The sequence below is a fragment of the Nipponia nippon genome, unplaced genomic scaffold (assembly GCF_047370975.1).
Source record: "Nipponia nippon isolate SJK-2023a ecotype South Korea unplaced genomic scaffold, ASM4737097v1 scaffold_8, whole genome shotgun sequence".
Classification (NCBI taxonomy): domain Eukaryota; kingdom Metazoa; phylum Chordata; class Aves; order Pelecaniformes; family Threskiornithidae; genus Nipponia; species Nipponia nippon.
In genome coordinates, this window is record NW_028262402.1 from 7,259,877 (window position 1) to 7,281,886 (window position 22,010).

A 22,010-nucleotide genomic window follows, 5' to 3' on the forward strand; every position below is an offset into this window, starting at 1 on the left:
ACTATTTGACTTTATTTTATTTCAATTGTTAAACTGTTCTTATCTCAGCCCACGAGTTTTCTCACTTTTACCCTTCCAGTTCTCTCCCCCATCCCACCGGGGAGGGGGGAGTGAGCGAGTGGCTGCATGGTGCTTAGTTGCTGGCTGGGGTTAAACCACGACAGTCCTATTTGGCACCCAATGTGAGGCACGAAGGGTTTGAGATAATAACAGATTAACCAGAGTGTATTTAGGAATTTGTATCTGTTAACAGTTGCCAGTCACAATATTGATTCTTCTGTTCTCGATATTAGTTTACCATCTGATCTGTACCATGCTTTTTTTCTTGCTGTGCATATTAAAGATTGGTGTTGGGTTTTGCAGTTTGCTGTGCTCTGCAGTGATTAATGATGTTTTGCCTGGGAGATTTGTTATTAAAACACTGGCCTTGAGCTTTTTCTGGTATTTGGGTTCTGTAGTGAAGCCATTACTGTACTTCGGGTACCACCTCATGGAGACAATTAGCAATTATACCTCTTCCTCTGAGAGGTTTTTTATGGAGAAAATACAGAATGGCACCTTCACTGCCTTCCTCTATGATGTTTCCTCCTTCATTACAACAACTTTTCAGTATCTTGAACATCCTTGGGTAGTTAAGATACATCTATTGCTACTTCTTGGGAATATTGTTTTGGTTTTGTCTAAGGTTATTAAGCAGTTTAAGAATATCATCCAGAGATCTGCCCCAGGGCTGGATAGTTTTGAGTGGCAGAGTACGTGGGATAGCATGGGCAAGTACGTAGGACAGTGGGCACCTCCAGTGTTTTGGAACTTCACCGCTGAACAAGTGCAGAATTCTGAAAAACTAGTAAAGTATTTGGAATAAGTATGTTGTCACCCTGGCAACTCCAGAGAGACACAAATCACTGCAACGTGCTGAGGCCTGGCCCATGCCTACTGATCCCTGTTCAGTGCTATCCAGAACCCTCAAGGGGAAGAGAAGGTCTCTGGATCCGACGACAAAACGACAGGCGCTGTGGCTACTCCAGCCCTCACGATGGGCGCTGCAGCTACACCAGCCCTGGCAGCAGGCACTGCGGCTACTCCAACCTCTGCAACGGGTACTGCAGCTGAACCAGAGAACCAACCCGTGCTGGTATCAGTCGCCCCTATACACAAGAAGAAATAAACAAGAAAATCAGCTCATTTAGTAGGGGATGAAGGTGAACCAGGGCCATCACGAGAACAGGAGGAGGAAGAGGCAGAACCCATAAATGAGATGGTAACCGCCCGATCTCCATCTCTGAGTGAGCTGCGAGATATGCAAAAAGATTTCAGTTGTCATCCAGGCAAGCACATCGTCACCTGGCTGCTCCGATGCTGGGATAATGGGGCCAGTAGCCTGCAATTAGAAGGTGGGGAAGCCAAGCAGCTGGGATCCCTTTCTAGGGAAGGGGGCATTGACAAAGTGATTGGAAAAGGGGCAAAAGTCCTCAGCCTCTGGAGGCGACTCCTGTCAGGTGTAAAGGAAGGGTGTCCCTTCAAAGAAGATGTTATATGTCACCGGGGCAAGTGGACCACCATGGAGAGAGGTATCCAGTACCTGAGGGAATTAGCCATGCTGGAGGTGATTTATGGTGATCTGAACAACGAGCAGTTATCCAAAGATCCAGATGAAGTCAGGTGCACACGACCCATGTGGTGGAAGTTTGTACAGAGTGCATCATCGTCGCATGCAAACTCATTGGCAGTAATGACATGGAAAGATGGAGAGGAACAGATGGTGGATGAATTGGCTGGCCAGCTCCGGCAATATGAAGAAAATTTTCCATTTAACACAAGTCTGAAATTGTTAAAACCGCATTGCAGCTTCTGTTTCTGCACTCTAATGATGTATCAGAAACCCGGTACATAAAACACCATTTAAGAAAGCCTCATTTCTCTTTATGTCTGATCGAACCTGTCGGCCCACAGGATGCATCCACTCCTTCACCAGCAAGAATATAAGGAAACACCACCTGCACTCCCAGGCCCTTCATCCCAGACTCCAGAACGATGTGGTCACGTGTGAGATGCTCCTTTGGCAGTGTCACTGGTGTCCACATGGATGACAGGGGGTGATGGTCCAAGGGCTGGACAAAAGCGTCCCAGATCTAAGGCCCTAGCAAGCAGCAAACCTCCTGAGATGCTAAGTCTGGTCAGCAAAAGTAGAGTCTCCAGCTACCATCACTCACTCTGTCCTCATGAGGGGACACGTGTTTCAGGCTCAGATGCCTTTCCTGACTGAGCTTGTTCCTCCTCACCTGTTCTCAGGGTGTTGCACCTCCATGCCCTCAGTTCACATCTGCATGAGCAGAAGGCGCCATTCTCCTACTGCCAGGAGTCACAAGCTCCCAACCTTCCCACCTTGGGAGTCCCAGCCTGCTGCAAAGTCAAGCATAGCCTTTAGCTGTCCCACCTCTTACACAGCTGTCGCAGGTGGATTATTAAGAGAAGTCATTGTTAATGCACTAACTAAAAGGGTTTTATTGATGATTAAATGATGATCAAATGATGATCAAATGATAATTAATAGATGATTGAATGATAATTAATAGTAATCAAATGGTGATAAAGCAATAATTGAATGGTAACAGTGGTTTGATGATGATTTGACAATGATTTAAATGATGATTTAAATGGTGATTAGACAGTGGTCAAACACTCTACTGCTTACTACACTTCTAATAATTAAGCTATAGCTGTGTATATAAATGTCACTAGCATACAATATACTTTTAGACCTAATATAACATGTCGCTTACCTCGTTATAGATACCAGATGCCGGGTAAGGAGCCCCTCAGCCTCGAAGACTAACCTTGAGAGGTGTCCCTGCTGAAGGGGAGATCACCGCTATGCAGCCTGCTGCCGTACAGGAAGCTCAATGGGCTCAAGGGGGCTACAGACATCTATACCATAAAGTGGTTGACTCGTAGTCAATCCTGCTTTGGTGTACATGCAGGAGTGCAGCCATAGCAGTTTTAGTTTTTTCTAGTCGCAGCTCAGGCTGGTACTGTTAGCTCCTGGTAAGACATGGCCTAGACTCCTTGGTTCCTGAGAAGATAATGGCCTAGCACAGTTCTCAAGGTTTGCACAGCAGGGCTGGTTTCAGTCAGGCCTGCTTGTTGGTGATGCTTGCAGCAAAGTGCTGTTCACTCAGTCAGAGTGGGTGCACCCATCCCAGCAGCGCAGGGCTCCAGCTCTTGCCTCTGCACCCTCCTTGGAAGGGTCCTGTTGCTCTCCTGCTCATCCTCCCAGATGCTACGTGGTGTGCTGGCCTTCTCCCATATCTTCTGCGCCAGGCAGCCCTGCATCTCAGGCAGACCTCCACCTCCCATGGGTGAGGCCAGTGTCACCCCAGCCTTGGCCCTGAGGAGAGGCACCAGGCACTCCCTGAAACCCCACACCTGGAAGGATCCCCGTCCTCCTTCTGGAGCAGCATTTGGGCTGGTGCTAAGGGGCGTGCTGTCGTGCTGCCTCCAGCTGTCCTGTGCAGTCTCCAGCAGTATACCTGTGCCCCCTCGGTGTCCCCTGCTATGCTACTGCTGTGCTAAAGGGCAGCCCCCCCTTGCCAGCCTGATCACTGCTCTCCTCTGGTCCAGCTGAACAGGAGCAAACACCCCCTGACCAGGAAACCACTGACTTGGAGCTGCTGTGCTCCATAATGAGGAAAACACAAGCAGGAGCAGAAGCCTGTCTCTATCTGTGAACAACAAAAAACTGGTTGGTTAAGTACAAAGTCCCTGTTTGCTCCCCCTGGTTACCATTACATTTCCTTCTTCTACTCTGTAACAGAGTTAAGTGTGACTAAAATGGGCTCTGCTCAGTGCAGTCCAGTGTTGATTCATGGAAAGATACATACTGTGAATGCTGCAAAAACTATTTTTGTAGGTGTTTCTTTCATTGAATAATGCAGGATAGGAGGGGTCTTTGGAGCTCAGAGCAGGGGCAATCTCAAAGTTAGATCCAGCTTCGGTATTAAAGCAGTTCCCCACTTTCTCCCAGCAGGGCTGCTGACCTGCTCTGTCACCTTGTTACGCAGACAAAACCTTACAATGTGTAACTCAGTTCAAGATTTTGGGAAGAGTGTGGATTTTCCAATCCATGCTGCAAGTAAAACAATTAAAAACCTGCTTGTGTGCTCTGTGACGTAACTGGACAGGACCAGCAGACGGTCATGTATGTAAAATAGAAACTTTCAAGGTGTGCAGGGCAGCCAATGGCTTGGGCAATAATGTGACATCGCCGAGGGTCAGGCAGGGAAGGCAACGTGGCAGTGGCACTTACCCCTGCAGAAGCCAATGTCCTTAAATTCCCCAGGGGCCAGAGGAAATGAGCACTCAACATCAAAAAGCATTCCACAGCTAAGTTAACAGGGATCCTGCACCTGGGCATCGCAGCATGGAGACAGGCACCAGCACCTCCAGCACCAAAGCCGTGACGGGCCTGGAAGCAGTCCCTGGGAGAGAGGCCGAGAGCTCGTCTGCACAGCCCCAACCCAGGGACCCACCTGCAGGTGTCATTCGGCACAAGGCTGGTTATGGGACAGAAAAGCCATGGAGCCTGCAGTTTCCCACCACAGATCACTGGGCATCATGAAAGTCTAAGCACTGGAGTCCAGCCTGGATTTCCCTCAGAGACCACCAAAACAGAGCCGTTGGCTTTCAGCCCAGGAATTCCCTTACAAACCACTGCATTGGCCCAAGATGCTCCTGGCAAGACCTCTGGCTGTGGTGGACTCCCAGGCTTCATGTCAGCCTCTTCCCCTTCCAAGAGCGCTGCTCAGCTGATGAGAGAATCAGTTCAGCTTGAGTATTTCTGAGAGTTGGACTCGACCTCAAAAATACTTCAATCCCCAGATAGTGTGACTGCAGGGGCTTGGGATTTGTTGGCAGTCAGGCCCTACTAACATCAGTAACTGTTAGGTTGCTCTGTATGCTTAGTTATTTTAATCTAAATAAAGGGTATCCTACAGAGAGGTTTAACCCACACACAAGAGTAAAATGTTTCTCTTGAAAGTTAAGTCCTCTTGGTTTTTTCCAAACCTTTTTTTTAATGATCACATTCCAAAGGACTCATGCTACACTCCGTTCTTCACTAAACAAGTACAATAGCTCTCTCTCTTCTTCTTCTTCTTCTTCTTCTTCTTTTTTTTTTTTTTAAATAAAGCAGCATATTGCATCTTCCCGAAAGGCTCCTCTACTCGCAGATGCCCACTCAGAACAGTGGAATACGAAGTCATTTATGCTTACTTCTGAAAGCTTAACAGGTTCAATTGACCAACAAATACTTGAATGCATCATCACAATTATTCATTAACAAGAGTTTCAAAGGTTGAAGACACGTCAAATAGTTGCTGAGGTTTGGCAGTTTAATCCTAAATTAGTTTCATATGGAAAAAACAGCCTTCAACACTTCTTTCCAGTGTGTTAGCATTATGTTCAGGTTGAGAAGGCGGACTTCAGGGTGGGATTTTAGGACAGCTTACCATTTGCCTGGGGGCGTAGCCAGAGGAAAGAGAGTGTGAAATAACAAGGTGTAGTGTTAAAGCACAGCAGAGGCACCGCAGATACTCCCCCATTAGCTTTCATGTGAACGCTTACTCCAGAACTAGGGTTCTGTAGCCCAGGTAAGTTTTCTTTGCAAATGGACTGAACTAAGCACTGCCAGTGTAATTTTTAGTGTGGAACAAGATCATTCAGATGGGGCTCTAGTGTGGAATAGCCCCTTTGAGTTATTACCCTCCAAATATCCCATTTACAAAATCTCCTAAAAGGCAAAATTACAAGAGCTGCATCAGGCCAATACTAAATCCTTTTAGGAGGTGGACATTTAAAAAGAGGCTTAGCCTTGGTATATGTTGAAAGCACTACAGAATTAAATCGGGCTGTTTGGGAGCTGCTTGCATAGGGAACATGACCAAAATATGTCATCAGTGTTTAGTAAATAGATTTTCAGTGGTTGTGGTCAGTTAAGATACTGCATTAAAAAAACAAGGTGAATGGGATTTCACTGGTGGAAATGAAGCAGAGAGCCTGGTGGCATTCAAATCAACATTTTATAGTAGGTCCCGTTGGGTAGATTGCCCTTGGCACAACCACAGCTTTTGATTAATGTCTGTGGTGAATGAGGCAGTCTTCACTGAAAGAGAGCTCAACAACGGAGGTACTATTTGCACACAGAGCAGCAGTAGAGGATTACCCACTCTCATGGCATCTAAATGTTGTGCTAAGAAACAGGATAAAAAGAAACGCCAACCTCTGCCTTATTCACTATGCTGTCCTCAGCTGCTGTGATCAGTGGGTGTCCTGGTGGCTCGTGGGGCCACTGAGGTAGATCTTCATGAAGGCTAAGTTGTGTGGAAAGATTTGGACTACTTGCAAAAGACAACTTTTTAAACAGAAATAGTATGTGCCTGGTGTGAGATGTGATTTAGCTCCGTGCTCTCACTAGGGGTCAGGGTATATGCTTCATGATGCTTCATGATGCATTATTCTCTGCCCTCAGAGGCAGGAAAATATGTCAGAGAAACATCCATCACAAGTGATCTGGTCTGGTCAGGAAGACTTGGAAGAAACTAAGTGGAAGTTTCTTGAATTGTGACTGCTGTTTTTATTCCGAATGTTAACTTTGTGCAGGAAAATTGAGAAATCAAAAAGCAAAGTACTAGTACATACATTTTGGGAAAAAAATAGGCAGTATCCAGCTTTTCATTGAAAAATAGTTAAGAACAGTTATTGAGTCATGTTCAGGCATAAAGATAAGTGAAATTTTATGGACAAACATAGCCTAGCATTAGGGTGCAGCAAAGGAGTTTCTGTTGCTTTTCTTTGCATCGTTAATGCTCCTTAAGCAAAACAAGCATGTACAGGGAGTATAAAATATGGACCTCTTTTCAAGAAGCACATTCTCTATTGCTTTCTATAATGCGCCAGCTGTTCTTTACTGCTATAATTAAGTGTTTACTTTTGATACAGGTGCCAAATACTTAATTTCAAAGTGACAGAAGAATGTTCCCATTTTCACACTTTGGAGAAATTATTAGAACTTACATCAGAAGTTCTTCTGACATGAATATGGAAATGGGTAATAACAGGAGAGAAAGACTGGAAAATGATGAATTTCAGATTGAAACCCAGGTTTTCTATCACTCCCCGTGCTTTAGAGAGATTAGTGAGATTTATTTCCAGATGCTTCCTTCTCCTCCTCCTCCTCCACCTCCATCTAAGTAGAAAGCAGAAAAGGATAGTGAGCCTCAGCTCTTAGCTTTTACACTGAACCTGGCTCTGCTTTCCTCTGTTCCAAAAGAAAAAGTTTGGTACAACCTTCTACTACGACTGAATGAGTTGTCCAAGGGTAAAAATGGTATTTTGCAAAAAAGGCTTAAATAAGCACTGAAATTAATGTCAGCAGGTGGATTAAATATGCACATAGATGAATGACACCTAAGTAAAGTGAAATATTCCCCGCTGCTGTTCTTGTATCTTTTATTAGCAACGTAGTAGTTTCTATTTGTTATTAGAGCAAGACTTTAACTGCTCCATTTAAGTACAATTATTATCCACAGGGACTCAAGAGAACGTATGTTAATGCAGAGCCTTCGCTAAGGTAATAAGGTATGTCCAGGTGTTTTTTCCCCCTCAGATATTAGCAACCAGGGGTACAGGGAGAAGAACACTCTCTTTTCTGCTTACCGAAGTCTTGTGCTGTTTGACCACTGCTAGTGTGCGGAGGCAGGGGGAAAGACAGCTCTGTGACTCCTGATTCACAGCCCAGGGGCTGTTCCCTTCCCAGAGGCTTACAGTGAGTTTTGCACATTATTTTGGATGTGAAGTCCCTCACTGCAGGGCTAAAGTGTTGTCTGAGCAGTCTATAAAAGTGAAAAGTGACACTATGCCTTGGGTGGTGTAAGCTCCACTGAACGCTGAGCAGCTACAGCAGCACGGATCTGATCAAATCAAACTCCAGACTTCGAGCTTTTAGCCAGCACAAAAATAGTTCAATATTTGCTGAATGAATTACTCTGAGCCTTTTCCATCATTTATGGCCGGTATATTAACCCTTGCAGAATCTATCCAGAAGTTACCCCATATTTTTATGATAATAGTATTATTTACTTATGAATGGTTTCCTACTCATTTTACTAACAGTGCCTGTCTTGAATTTCAACACATTTTCTTTTTGGCCCAGTTTCCTCTTTTTCTAACCTGCCTTTATTCTCACACCATTCCTTGTGACTTGTTCTCACACTCTTCATTTTGAGGATCATTACATGATGTTTATTTTCTAAACAGCCTTACTGCAATTGACTTCAAAATTATCTTAATTTGGCTGCAAATGACCACAACTGTTCTGACATCATCCTTGTGTTCTATGTAGTACCTTCATACTTTATGTCAAACTGCTTTTACGTTATTTCTACCAGTGACCGCTTTAAAACTTCCATCCCAGTTGATTCAAAAGACTGCAGCAGTGATAGTTAATGCATCCAAGAAACTTAGATTTTATATTAACGCTTCTCTGCAAAGTAGAAATTATTTTGAAATTTGAGGTGTGGCCGCCACCTCTGTTTGCAAAAATTATCTCAGTTACACTCAAGTCAGCATAACAATGACAACTGGCTCCACATCTGAACTCACAAAATGCTTCATGGGACTCAGAAGGGCAGAATCAGCAATTGTTTTCCTCTATCTGGAGCTGCAGAAAGACACATTTAATGAAACATCTAGACCTCCACCAACCTGGGTTAATACAGGAGACCAGATTAATACCTGGAGACCACCCTGATTTCAGCTTCAGTGCTAAACATAAGTGACAAAGGTTCTCTCTTCTCCCTGACTTTGGGAGTAACTGATGCTTGAAAATGACTGTTATCTTAAGAGTAAATGGCAGAGGATTTTTCAAGTTTGTATGCTTTTACTCACTTGTGAAAACAGCACATCACTTCAGCTAAATCCACACAATTACACCATTATCGAGTCCAGAATTCTGAATGTGAAGTTGCTCCCACATTGCAGGAAAAACGTAAATTAAAGCAAAGACAGAGTTATTGTTTCTCCTTCCTATTCTTGTAAGAAATGTTCCTGCTATTTAAGTGGAGTAACTCCTGAATTGTGAGCTATAAAAAAGAAATTCACCATCCACTTACTTCTTAGAAGTGAGAGAACTCACTGGAATAGGCCCCGTGGAAGTGGGTAAAGCAAATTCTGGATGTCAGGGCAAGTACAAACAATTACTAGTCCATACAGGGAACGGACGGGTAGTGCTGTAGTGAATGCTCAAGGCTGTACATTTACCAGTCACCAAATGCACGGCAGCGAGCATGTAGTAGGAAACGGATGCTTCTCAGGTAGGGGTTAGTGACTGTGTGCAAGTTCTTCAGGCTGGTACAGCTGCAAAGTGAAAACAGGTAGCTTAGACTGGCCACATGACATATAGTATAGCAGCCCGGGCTCCAGAGTTTGCTGCTTCTCCCAACTTGCTGCATTAGTTTACTCGCCACCTTCCTCCCCTTTCAGCTGTATCAGATGAATAACATATTCTGTCACAGTCCTGAGCTCCGTAGGGAGTATTACTGCAACTGCGATGATACGAACTATGAACAGCACGGATCCAGCCTAACTGTGTGCAAGGGTATTGTATGTTGCATATACACCAACAGTTTAAAGAATATTTTGAACATGGGTTGTTTCAGGGTGAGCATGCCCAAGAATCTAGTCCAGGTTAAAGGTCTCTACACCATTCCAGCTATGCAGGGAAATACACTGGTAGCCAGCAAAGACTTCTGCATTTACTGCAAGTTACATCATTACTCTCAATAGAGACAGAACTCCCACTTCTGTGGTGCACAGAGTTTGTCTTTCTGATGCATCAGTACAGCGACTATAAGATGATAGGAGATAATCCACTTCTGAAAAAATTCTGCAAAAGCGTTATGTAGTCTGGTGGTGAAGGCGCAGTGCTGACAGTCAAGTGACAGCAGTTTTACTTGACTCAAGTCTCAATTTATGCTTTGATCTTGGGTACATAATCCCATTCTCAACTCCCTTTTCTTCAGTTCATGTGGCGGAGCTGAAGAAGTGCTTTTACTCTGCAAGAGAACTGTATGGTTCCTTGACAGTACACCTGGGTGAATTTCGACTCGGGAGCAAAATCGGGATCTGCACTCGCAAGTCAATGCCCTCTTACTGGTGGTGATTGACACCAAGCCACCGCTAAACCCCATTTAACCAGTAGATGGCAGAACGGGAATCTTCGTTTTGGTACTGAAGCTAGACTATGAAGTTCAATAAGCGTTACGGCAATTATATGAATTGAAGACTCATTTAAAGAAGGGCATTTAAGTAAATCAGTGCTAAGGCCAGAAGCCGATTATAATATATTTATTAAAATATGCTGACCACATAATTTTCTTCAGAGGATACATAATCATCTCATTAAAGAAGAGAAGCAGCAGGCCATCACTTACTTAAATAACCAGAACTCACTTTGGTATTTCTGTCTGGTCTTCTGTGCTAGATTCTCTCTTTTCAGACGTGTACTACTGTTGCACAGTGACAGTTCTAACAGCTTAAAACAGCTGGGGGTATATGACTGACAATGAAATCTGCAGATGAACTCCTTTGTGAGCTGCCAAACAAATTTATTTTCCTGTACTCAGGACAAGCTGTAGACCATAACCTGCAAGCTACCACCTCACCAGCTCCCAGACTCGTTCACCGATGGCTTCCTAGCGTGAAACACTTTTACTGAGTGGTGAATTCATTTGAAAATATTAATTCATATCATGCTCTGCAAAACATAGTATGTTATGTGATGTCCCCTTAGGTGCTGCTTGTGGGGACACAGCACTCCAGAGCAAACCTCATCAGGGGATTTCATTATACTGCCGATAGCCAGAAAAAGCAGGAGGACACATGCAGATAGTGCTACTGAGGGACACTTCTTTGGCAGGGCAAACAGCTCTCCGTCCCCTAGGCTGACAGCTCTAGTTTATTGTCTCCCCCCATCCCAGTCCTAGCCCAGTTCGAGACTGATGATTGCAGCAATCCTGTGATTGCTGCAACCTCAGTGACCAGCTGAGCCTTCATGGAGGATTACCACAACACAGAAGTCTACTAACTGCTGTACGTTGAGGCTTTGTAGGCTGTAATGACCTGAAAGCTGCCCCTTGGGAATCCCAAGTATTTGTAACTTCTTGATAGGATTAGAATGAGTGAAATAGTTGCGACAGTGAAGTCAGCTAGGGATTGAACAGACATAACCCACTCCCTCAACTTCTAGTACACTGCTTGGTGAATAACCTCAAAAAACACTCTAGAAGGAATCTGAGGTTAGACCAAGCCTCTTGTAAATGGATCGCCCCAGTAAGACAGAAAGGACAAAGGACTGACACACAGTTCCTCATCTGCTGTGAAATAATTTAATGAAAAACCCTAAAAACCAGGAAGTCACAAGCGCTGGGACACTCATGACTGCAACATGAAAGGCACTGTTGTTCCTATTTGCCTCCATCTTTTTGTGCAAGAACTGAAAGTCATTTCCTTTAACGCTGATTCAGCACAATGCAGGATTGCCCAAGAAAACTGTTGGACATCCTTGCAATTGGATCTTGAAACCAAGAACCCATTTCAGTAAACATCTTCCTTACAAACAACAGATCCAATGTAGTACTCATCTCCTACCAGTCTTGGGAGAGAGACAAACCCAAAAAACTTTTAATCATCTGCTAAATAAGCCATATGTCCTGGTTTCAGCTGGGGTAGAGTTAGTTTTCTTCTTAGTAGCTGGTAGAGCGCTGTGTTTTGGATTTAGGATGAGAATAATGTTGATAACGCACTGATGTTTTGGTTCTTGCTGAGCAGAGTTTACACTAGTCAAGGACTTTTCAGCTTCTTGTGCTCTGCCAGGTGCACAAGAAGCTGGGAGGGAGCATAGCTAGGACAGCTGACCCAGACTGGCCAAAGGGCTATTCCATACCATATGACGTCATGCTCAGTATATAAGCTGGGGGAAGAAGAAGGAAGGGGGGGACATTGGGCGTGATGGCGTTTGTCTTCCCAAGTAACCGTTACGCGTGATGGAGCCCTGCTTTCCTGGGGATGGCTGAACACCTGCCTGCCGATGGGAAGTAGTGAATGAATTCCTTGCTTTGCTTTGCTTGTGCGCGCGGCTTTTGCTTTACCCAATAAACTGTCTTTATCTCAGCCCATGAGTTTTCTCACTTTTACTCTTCTGATTCTCTCCCCATCCCACCGGGGGGGAGTGAGTGAGCGGCTGTGTGGTGCCTAGTTGCTGGCTGGGGTTAAACCACGACACCATATTATTGTAAACTTAGCCCCACTGCGAAGAATGACAGTCTCAGATATTCATGCTGCAAGCGCCAGCCTGTGATAACCTTCAGACAGCATTACCATAAACCCTTGAACGAACAGCCCATCTTCCAATCCCATCGTGGCCTCTGTGTCCTTGCATACAACCAGCAGACGCTGCAGCAGTGCTGCCCCGCTTTCTTGTGGTAAGACATCTTCCCTCCTGCCCCCCCCAGCCTTGGGGGCCTCCTCTCCACACAGAACAGAAAATACAAACCTTGCAGATACTCCCTGGGAGAGGTCGGAGCTGGCAAATGGATTTCCCATTTCTGTTGCTGACCTCCTATTTCACTAGTCTTTGCTCTTTGCCCAAGAGATTTTAGGTCAGTCAGATTTTGCAGCAATTGCCTTGGTATCTACGTATGAAGGATTTTATTCATGATTCAAAACTCAGTGGCGCACATGGGCCTTGGAAGTCTGTTCTGTTAGAAACAACAACAAAATCACAACCCTTGTTTTTAAAAGGAAGTTACCCCAAGAGTTATTGCAGGACTTTATCTCACCAAGAGGAACATACTGAAATGCTTTTATTAACTAAACATATACAAAAATAAAAAATTCTATTAATTAATGACACATTTAAAACTCTAAGGAAAGCACTAAGAGGTTTTAGAAATTCTCTGACTTCTTATAACACCAGAGTCATCTACTATATTGTGGTGTCCTGAAGAAAACGTGGGCCTTCTCCTTCCACTGCCAAACTACAAATATGACTTTGTTCTGAAAATCTCAGTCTTGGGAACCTCTCTGGCAAAAGGTTTGAAAAGAACATTATGAATTAATGTCTAGTTTCATGTCCAAGTTAACCATCTGTTAAAGCAAATCGTATGTTCTAAAAACTCATGCAATTCTAGAAAGAGAACTTAGTGCATGTGAATTATTCCATGACATATTTCTGCTGAACAGAAAACAGGCCAACCTGGAAAAGATTTTGAATGATAACTCAAAAGTACTATATTTTGTAGATGCCAGGACATTTAGAGGTATCAAGTCAGAGAACAGTAGGTTAAACTACAGAGGGGCCCTAGAAGTCTTAGCTGTACCAGTAAAATCAGTAGCAGGTGTGCCAAAGCCAGGATTTCAGTATTTAGTTAAAAAAAAAACAAACCGACACAACATATCTTGTTTGCTAGACCCTGAGATCCTACCACTGATTTTCCCTGGTCTGCAAATTCCAGCCGGACAGTGCGTAGGCAGGAAGATCTGCCAGCACAGGTCAGTGTGCAGGAATCCAGTCCACAAACAACCAGGAGAGCCATCTTGGGCATTTTCTAGGTTTCATCCTTCCTCCCGAGCACAGTAAAGCACTTTCATTTACACTCTTCGCACCAGCTTGCTCATCTGAGACCTGCTCCTCTGCAGCAAAGCCAGCAAGTAGCCCTGTTTGCTCTTAGCCTGTGCTTTCTTCAGGGAAAAAACAAAACATTACTGGTCTTCTCTTCCTCCAGCTCTGACTCTCAGTGGGTAGCAAGTTTCCTAGCCGCTCTCCAGGCCTCCGAGACCTTCTCCAGACTTGTAAGAGACATCTACTCTCTTTCCACACAACTCCCATGTATGTTTAACTCTCCCTTTCCTATCTATCTAATGATTTTCCTAGAATTAGATGCTTTTTAATTTACTTTATTCAGGCCCAAACCATATGCTGTTCTATTGTGGGCATCCTGGACACTGAAAAACACTTGGCTGTGGGGGTGATGTTAATTAGGTCCTCCAGGACGCCCTGCACTCTGACATTCTTCTTCAATATTGGCGTCACGATATTGATCGTGACCAGTTTATAAGTAACAGGCCGTTTTTGCCAACTGGCAGACCAACAGCTGGGCCAGCGAGCTCTCCCCCAGGCCCCAAGAAGCAACCTGAGGTCCCTCTCCTGTGGCGCTGCCACAAGGAAGCAGTCCCGCGTGTCAGGCCGCATCCCGAGGGAGACCCCTTCCAGGTCCCGGCCGCAGTGACGGGACTCTCGGACCCCCTCGAAGCCCGAGCAAGCGCTCGGGCAGGGAGCGTGCAGGGGACTCACGCCATCTGCGAAGGACACCACGGCCCGCGCCCCGCATTTGGCAGTGCCCGTCCCTGCCGTGGCTCGGCCCGCAGCAGCGGCCTGACCTGATCCGGCCCCGGTGCCGCCACCCTGCCCGCGCCGGGGGCCACCGCTCCACGCAGCGCGGCGCTCCCTCGCCTCGTCCCCCCCGGGGAGAGGCGCTGCCCCAGAAAGGCAGCGGCTCCCTGAGGGGCGAGCCGGGGCCAGGCCTGCGGGCAGGAAGGGGAAGCCCGCCCGCTCCGCGCCCCCGCCGGCCGGCCGGCTGCCCGCCTGCCCTCCTTGCCCGGCCGGCTGGCTGGCTGGCTGGCTGCCCTCCCTCGCTTCCCGCCTCCCCGCTCGGGCGGCCGGCCATGGCGGCCGGCCTTCAGGGCGGCGGGGCGGAGCCAGCCCACCCCCTCCCTGCCTGCGCCCGGCGGCCCCCGACGGCCAGCGGCGGCGGTCTGTTCCTCCTCGCTCCCCGGTGAGTGCGGGCCCCGGCGGAGCGCGGCCGCCCTGCTTCCCCCCCTCCCGCTGGCGGCGGCTCGGGGGCCTTGAAGCCGCTTCCCCCGCCGTGGCGCACCCTTTCCCGGGCGGCGCTGGGCCCCGTCGGCCGCGGGGGAAGGTGGCGGGGGTTGCGGGGCGCCGCTCGGGGGAGAGCTGAGGCGGGTGCGGGCCCGGGCGGAGGGCGGGGATCGGCGGCCAGGCCAGGCCAGGCCAGGCCGGCCCGGCGGCGGGGCCCGCCGGCCGCGGCTCCTGGGGTGGAGGCTGGAAGGGAGCGTTGGAGTGGCTGGGTGCTGCGGGGGTAAGGCGGCTCTGGCAGAGCAGCCCTGCGGGCGGCTTGGTGGCACCGTCCCCGAGCAGCAGCAGCAGCAGCCGGCGGCGGGGAGCGGAGCGGAGCGGCCCGGCCGGCCGGGCCCCGGCTCTGAAACGCGGTCTGTCCGAGCCCCGGCTTGGAACCTGCTCGCACCGGGTACGGGAGTCAGTTCTTGCAGAGCTGGGAGAGGAGAACAGGTCTTGCTAGAGGAGAAGAGCGGGAATGGAAGTTGTGCTGCCCTGTCCTCGTCCAGGCAAAGCTTTTTCGTTAGTTTTCCTGCAGGAACAGCTTTGTCTATTGGTATTTCAGTAGGATCGAAATAGTAGAGCATAGTGCGCATAGTGTAGGTAGCAGGCACACGGCAACCCTGCTGTGTTGCAAAAAGCACAATAAAACTGCAGAGTAAGTAGGTAAGACAGAGAAGGGGTGGAAGAAAAGCATTATAAGGTGAAGCCTATATTAAGGTACAGTGATAGGTTTTAATAGTTTTGGTTTTTTGTTTTGGGTGACAAAATAAATTTGTTTTGCATTCGTGGCACAGACAGCAGATGCAGGTGCTCTGTAGCAATAACAGTCACGGGGGCTGTAGCAGAGGCAGGTGTTTGCCTTGTAGTCTAACCTGGCTGAGGACTGTGGCTGTGGAGATGCCCGATACCAGAATCTGGATTAGGTGTATCTTTAGATTAGTCCCCGTGTATCTATCTGTTCAGTGCATTGCCATGTTTCATAACACTACCACAGTTCCCTCTTATTTTTTAACTGGAGGTTGTACTTTGATACTTGGTTTCCACCTCTAAAGCTAGTGTAGGTGTGTGTGGGGGGGGAAAGACGGAGAGGTCTGGACTTCAGTGTTCATTAGTATCAGCAGGAAACTTGGTCTAAAACAGAGGATTCTCTCTCCAAACAAGTGGAATTGAATTAATGTCTTTGAGCACTCAGTGCTGTTGCTATTGTTCAGACTGGCTCATTATCAATCCACAATACTGAAGTAAAGGAAGACCACCCTAGAGAAATATTAACGCTGGAATGTTTATTTAGTATTGCTTTGCTTAAAAGCAATTGTGCTCCATCAGAATGTCCTAATAAACTTCTGGGGATTGTTACTTCTTCAAAGACAGTAAGAGGAATTTAGTGTGCATAGAGTAGGAAGTGCAGCTGACTCTTGTGCCCTCCAGGATCTGTGGTGCGTGTGAGGAGTTGTTCAGAAAACTGTCAATACTTTACTCATCCTGGACTTTGTAAGATAGAGGGAATTCCTGGAGAGGTTTTCGGTGTATGAAGGCGTCGGCTTACTTCACCGTGCTTTGCAGAGTATATCATGCAGACTGCTGCTGGATTGAAGACTGTAGGGCTTTCAAACTGCATTTTTTTGTCATCTCAGATTTGTAATTTGGCACCTTTCTTTCTCTCTGGTTCCCTTTAGCCAGAGGATAATACGCTCCCACTTTGATATTATTCAGTGAAGTTTTTATAGTAATGGTGGAAGAGCTGAAACAATAATTGCAGAAAACCACGGAAGAAACGTTATTAATATTTAAATAGTAAGAATAGCAGCAAATCTCTTTTGCTAGTGTTTTCCAACATAGACTCTCACTGCAGAATTTCACCATGTAATAGCTGGAAATTTTCTCCCTGCTTGGAGTAATGATCCACTTAAGATCACTGGAAGGATATGAATTGAAGAGTCGTCCCTTTCCTTCTTTTGAAACAGAGAGAAGGTAGAGAGGAGTCTTAATTTCCAGGAGTCTGCTCTGTTTGTGTGAATAGGAGGTAAGAATTTTTCAGGGTTCTTGCCCTCAGTGCTGCCTTAGGGAGTGGTTAGTTCAGAAGATTTCCTCTAGGTATTTGGCACTTCCTCGCAGGAACTGGGACATCCCACAGTTCTAGGGTTGGGGCTCCAGAAGCTTTTGAAAGAGGGTGTTTAGTTTTGGTTGGGGTTTTTTGGTTGGTTTTTTTTTGGTTGTTTGTTTTTTTTGTTTTTGTTTTTTTTTTTCCCCCCGTAGCCTTTTTGTGGAAAACTGTTCTGAAAAAGCCAGTTGAATTAAAAACGTTTTGTGGAAATTTAATTTGCCTCCCCAGGGAGCTTGGCTAGTAAATTCTTGTAACAGCTGGTTGGAATTGGTGAAATCTTACCAGATACACACTTGTTCTGCTTACAGACTGAAGCCATGGGGGTTTGCAAGTTGGATTCATCTACATGAAGAGTTGAATAGCTGCTGACATTGTAGGCAGCAATTTTTGTTGTGAGAAAATTAACTTTCATTATTTCCAGAGCACAAATTCAGGATTTGTCTTGAAATGGCACGAAAAGTTAGGACTTGTTCCCCACCATGCCAGATTTATTTCACAACAGTAGTAATCCTCTCGTCAGTTCTTCCTCCTGAAAGGACTCCTTCCACCTACATATCTTGGATAGCTCTGAAAGAGTTCAGATGGCAAGTTGCACAAAAGGAGTTTTAGCGGTGCAGAGACAGCAGTTTACAGAGCTGGTACAACCGTAATGGCATGAGTAGAAGGCTGATTCACAGTAATCCCATTTTGTTTCCCCTTCCCATGCACCACTGCAGTGTTCCTTCCCCACTTCACATGAGCCTTTTGAAATAAACAGACCAATAGTGAGATGTCTTTTAATCCTGCCTGCTGAAATTGAAACCAAATTTCAGACCAAACCTTTGTACACACTTAAGAGCGCTCTCTGTATTCCAGACTTCTTGCAGCGCTTCTGTGTTAACTTATCAGTGGGAAAGTGTTTCTGTGTGTTATACTGGATTATATTTTTTTTACTAACGCTGAAAGCTGGTTCTTTGTTAAAACTGGTCCATGCTGCATATTTGTTAAGGAACAGCCTAAGACTGCTAACATAGGGGAAATGAGCAGCAAGTTTGTACAGAGATAGGAAGTAGGTTAAAGTTCAGAGTTGCTCTTTCAGGGGGAAAAAAAAAAAATCAAGGCTTTGTTTTTCAGTGTTCTGTAGCGTCTGAATAAGCTTCCCTGTATGCTCAGGCAGAATACTGCTCATTTTGCTGCAGCAAAAAGAAAATTAGTCTCTACTTTTTAACTAGGACACTCTGCTGACACAGCATTCCCTTAACACTTATACCTGCTTTATTAGGATCCGGATTTTGTGAACTGTAAGGCTACGTTGCGTTCCAGAGGCTGTCTGAGCATACTAGATACGTGTGCTTGCCTGGGTCACCAAAAGCTGGCGAGATGTATACGAGAGAAGTGTTTTGACTGTGCCTTAAGCAGTAAGTGAACTAACTGTTGAAGTGAGGGAGGAGGTAGCATTTGGCTTTCCAGAGGGATGACTTGAGGGAGTTTAATATCCACATCTTGGAACTGGGCACGCATCTAAACTTCACTTGGAGCTGGAGTTACTTTAAGAGCTAAAGGTTTGATTTCACAAGCTTGATCTCTGAACTAAACCTTCGGTTCCTATATGTGCAATACAATGCTGCTAACAAAGTGAAATCATCAGAATGCTTATGACAGCCTGTGAAACATACCGGTTATAGGAATATGTACTTAGTAACCTGCCCAGTGCACTGAAAGTGTAGCCCATTATGGCTCTGAATAAATAAATATTTTAGCATTGCAGTCAAAGTTTGAGGCATCAGGATAAAGCAGTAAAGTCTGCAGTCTGGAGTCCTGTTTGTGTTCCAGTGCAGAGTTCCTCTTCAGCGCTGAAGTTGAAAGGAGCTCCCTGAAACTTTGCTTAGAGAGTGTTTAAAAAAATCTCCTTCATGTGTTACTGCATTTTCTTCCCATGTGCAATAATGGTGTAGTTTATACCAGCAGAACAGTTGCTGAGTCATCAAATTGGTAGTGGAGTTGTCTTTAAAGATCTATACGTAAAGATGGACTTCTCTGTGCAACAGAGCAACACAAAGATTCTTTCTTAAATCTCGTGTTAGCACTGAAATCTTGTCACTGACTGGTTACAGCAATGCAGCACTGTATATTTTTTATATAGTGGCCTTATCTGTCACAGGTAGAGTAAGTGTTAAGTAGTAAGAGCTTCTATTAATCAAAACAAGAAACCTGTATTTATTGCAACAGTAGTTGTACTCATCTGTTCTGTGTGCATCCAAAAGTAATTATAGCGAGATACATTATAAAACAAGACTCTGCTTGTTCTAATGGCAGTGTTGAACGCTATCCAAATGCTGGGGGCATTTGTGGGTTTTTTTTTGTTTTTGGTTGTTTTTTTGCCAGGTTTTTTTGTTGTTGTGGTGGTGGTGTTTTTTTCCCAGGGTAACAAAAACATTTTTCTTAGGCAACTTGAATATTTGAACTAAATTTTTTTTCTACCACACAAATATCTGTATTCGGTTTTTTTCTAAACTGACTTGAATTATGGAGGGATTTACTTACCAAAGTTTTATTATTGCAGACACCTGACTAATATTGGAGAGGTTGTCTTTCCGTATCAAAAATGCAGACTTCTGGCAACATGCTTAACATGGATATTTTCCTACCTTGCTAGGTATACACAGAGCATGCTGCAATTCCAATAGGACTGAAGTTCCTACATGCTGGACCTGCTAAGAGATCTTTGTTCATGGCGAAGTGATCTATAACTTAGGTAAACTGGAAGTAGTCCTCAACTTTTTTAATTAAGGCCCATTGCTGAGTAGAATGTAAAATGATGAGAAGAGCTATGTAAGTTGCAGAGACTCATTTTCTGCTGGAGAACTGAGCAATAGCCCTCAGTTTAAGAAGTGCTGTTCAGCTATATATAATTCTTAGTAATGTCAGAAAATGCATGCTCAATATTGTCTTGATGGATTTAGAACTCAGTAGCCTGCTGCTCTGCTGCAGCTACCCTTATATTTTTTTTAGTTACTTGCTTTTGCTATTTAGAGATGCTTGTCACATACTTAGCTAAGTACAGATACACACGCATACCTACGCACACAATGCCAGTCGGTTGAGTGGACAAAACTAGGGGAAATAACTTGGAGGAGTAGGAGAAGGAATGATAATCGCAACGGAAGGTGGTAAGATCAGATTCAACGTGGGTGGAAAATGCTGTATTTTCCAAGCAAGGCCATGAGTGTTCCCTATGTCCTCTGACTTGTCACCAGGCAAGGGCTTTTATCATAGCAGTCCTGCCAGCTCACCTCTCCTTTTGCCAGTTTTCAGCTGCAAGTTTCTTCACAGATTTCCTGCAAGTACCGACAAGTCTGAGCCTTCTCCCTTTTCTTGATGGCTGATAAAATACCATCTTTACTTTGGCTGACTGTAGCCTTTTCTAGCATTTCTAGCGTCTGCTGGAGTGTTCAAATTAAACTGCTCCTTTGCTGAGTGTGTGCTTCCCAGTGCTGGCCGAGAATTTACCCTCTCTCCAGGAAAAAGAGCTTTTATTACTTGAAATCTGTTTTAGTCAAGTTATTAGGTGTTTAGCTTTATGAATAGATGCTTAAAATGATCTCTTCCTGTTAATAACCTAGGCACCCTTGCATAGTCAACAACTAAGAAACCAAAGATGGAATAAAAAAGGCAGTGGTGGAAACATGTTCTCTTTCGCTGAGTGAGATTAATATGTCTGTACTAAAATGCTGAATGACTGTGCCTCTTCTGTTCCTACTTTATGGCCTGAAGCTTAGACAGAAGTTGTCTCATCCAGAGGCTTTTTTTCTTTTTTTTCTTTTTTGCAGGTCAAACAAAATAAATCTGTCCCTTTGGTTTGTCGTCAGGCACTTCTGTAATAAATGTGATTATTACTAATCAGGAGTCTTTTGTCAACCCTCATGTCATGTACTACAGAAAGAGCATGATTTACTGTCAGCGTGTATTTAAGCAGAAAAGTACTCCATGTGCTAAAGTTTTCTCTTATTCTGGCTAGTGAGAGATGAGTGGGCTCCCCTGGCATGCCTAAAAAACCTAAAACAATGTTGTTGCTGGTATTGATCTGGTACAACAAATGAAGATAAGAGCAGTTATGTTTTAAAAAAATAATTTTTTTTAGTGGTGTGAAAGAGATCGTTGCTTTTAGCCTGATTAGCTGTATCCATTTTCACCTTCAGGCTCTCTGGCAGCTCTAAAGAGAGTAGAATAATGTGTTAAAGTGATATCTAGAACCGCTCTGTTGTCTTCACGTTCTCTCTTAGGTATAGTGGGAAGCTAAACAGCACACCTTTTCCCTCTCTGTGGTCTGCAGGAAGAATTTCTGCAAGTGCAAAACTATAGGATATATCAGGATGCTTTCTCAATTCCATTAACTTCAGTAAAATTTCAGCTTGTTGAAATTGTTCCAAGTCACACTGCTGCTTTTACAGAGGTCTGAAGTAGAGTCCAGGACCCACAGTCAGTCAAGAACATGCTTTAAATAATGCCTTAATTACCAAACTGAGTCCTTTTCCAATAGAAGGTGTTGTGATATGACTAGTACTGTGTTTATGTTGGATACTCAGAAAAGTTACATCAACTTAAGATTTGAGATCAACACATGCAACATATGTTTAAATCTCCTGGGAATGTTCTTTTCTTTTAAAAAAAAAAAAAGGTTATTTTAAGTTACATACTTTAGTCCTTTTTGTGGAGGTCTGCATGAGTGTATTTGATTTAGTTGATGGAATTTTAAGAGAAGACGAGGAGGGAAAGAGGAGGGTACAGGCACCTTTTTGCTTCTGTCCCCTTGTGCATATTTCCTACGTAATGATCATCAAATGGTGTGGTCTTCAGGCTGCCACAGAGATCCACACGCACAGTACAGCCAGTAGGCATTTTTGCACTGATCTTTTGTTGCTAGTAAACATCTGAGCTCTCATGGTAAAAGCTGAGTTC

At 45.0% G+C, this 22,010-nt stretch overlaps 1 protein-coding gene and 1 pseudogene across 3 annotated transcripts in view; both read left to right on the forward strand.

The window, feature by feature from the left end:
- The first annotated feature begins 313 nt into the window (after nt 1-313).
- LOC148050435 (uncharacterized) lies at nt 314-1,894 on the forward strand (annotated as a pseudogene).
- Nucleotides 1,895-14,738: 12,844 nt separating this feature from the next.
- Nucleotides 14,739-22,010, forward strand: part of ACO1 (aconitase 1) — a 37,654-nt gene continuing 30,382 nt past the window's right edge. Inside the window, exons 1-2 of one of the 3 annotated variants that reach the window (XM_087741266.1) lie at nt 14,852-14,888; nt 19,708-19,806. The gene's annotated coding sequence lies outside the window, so the exon portion shown is untranslated. Of the gene's footprint in view, nt 14,889-15,277; nt 15,378-19,707; nt 19,807-22,010 lie in introns of those variants that run through there. The other 2 variants (XM_087741265.1, XM_087741267.1) reach the window with 2 other exon arrangements.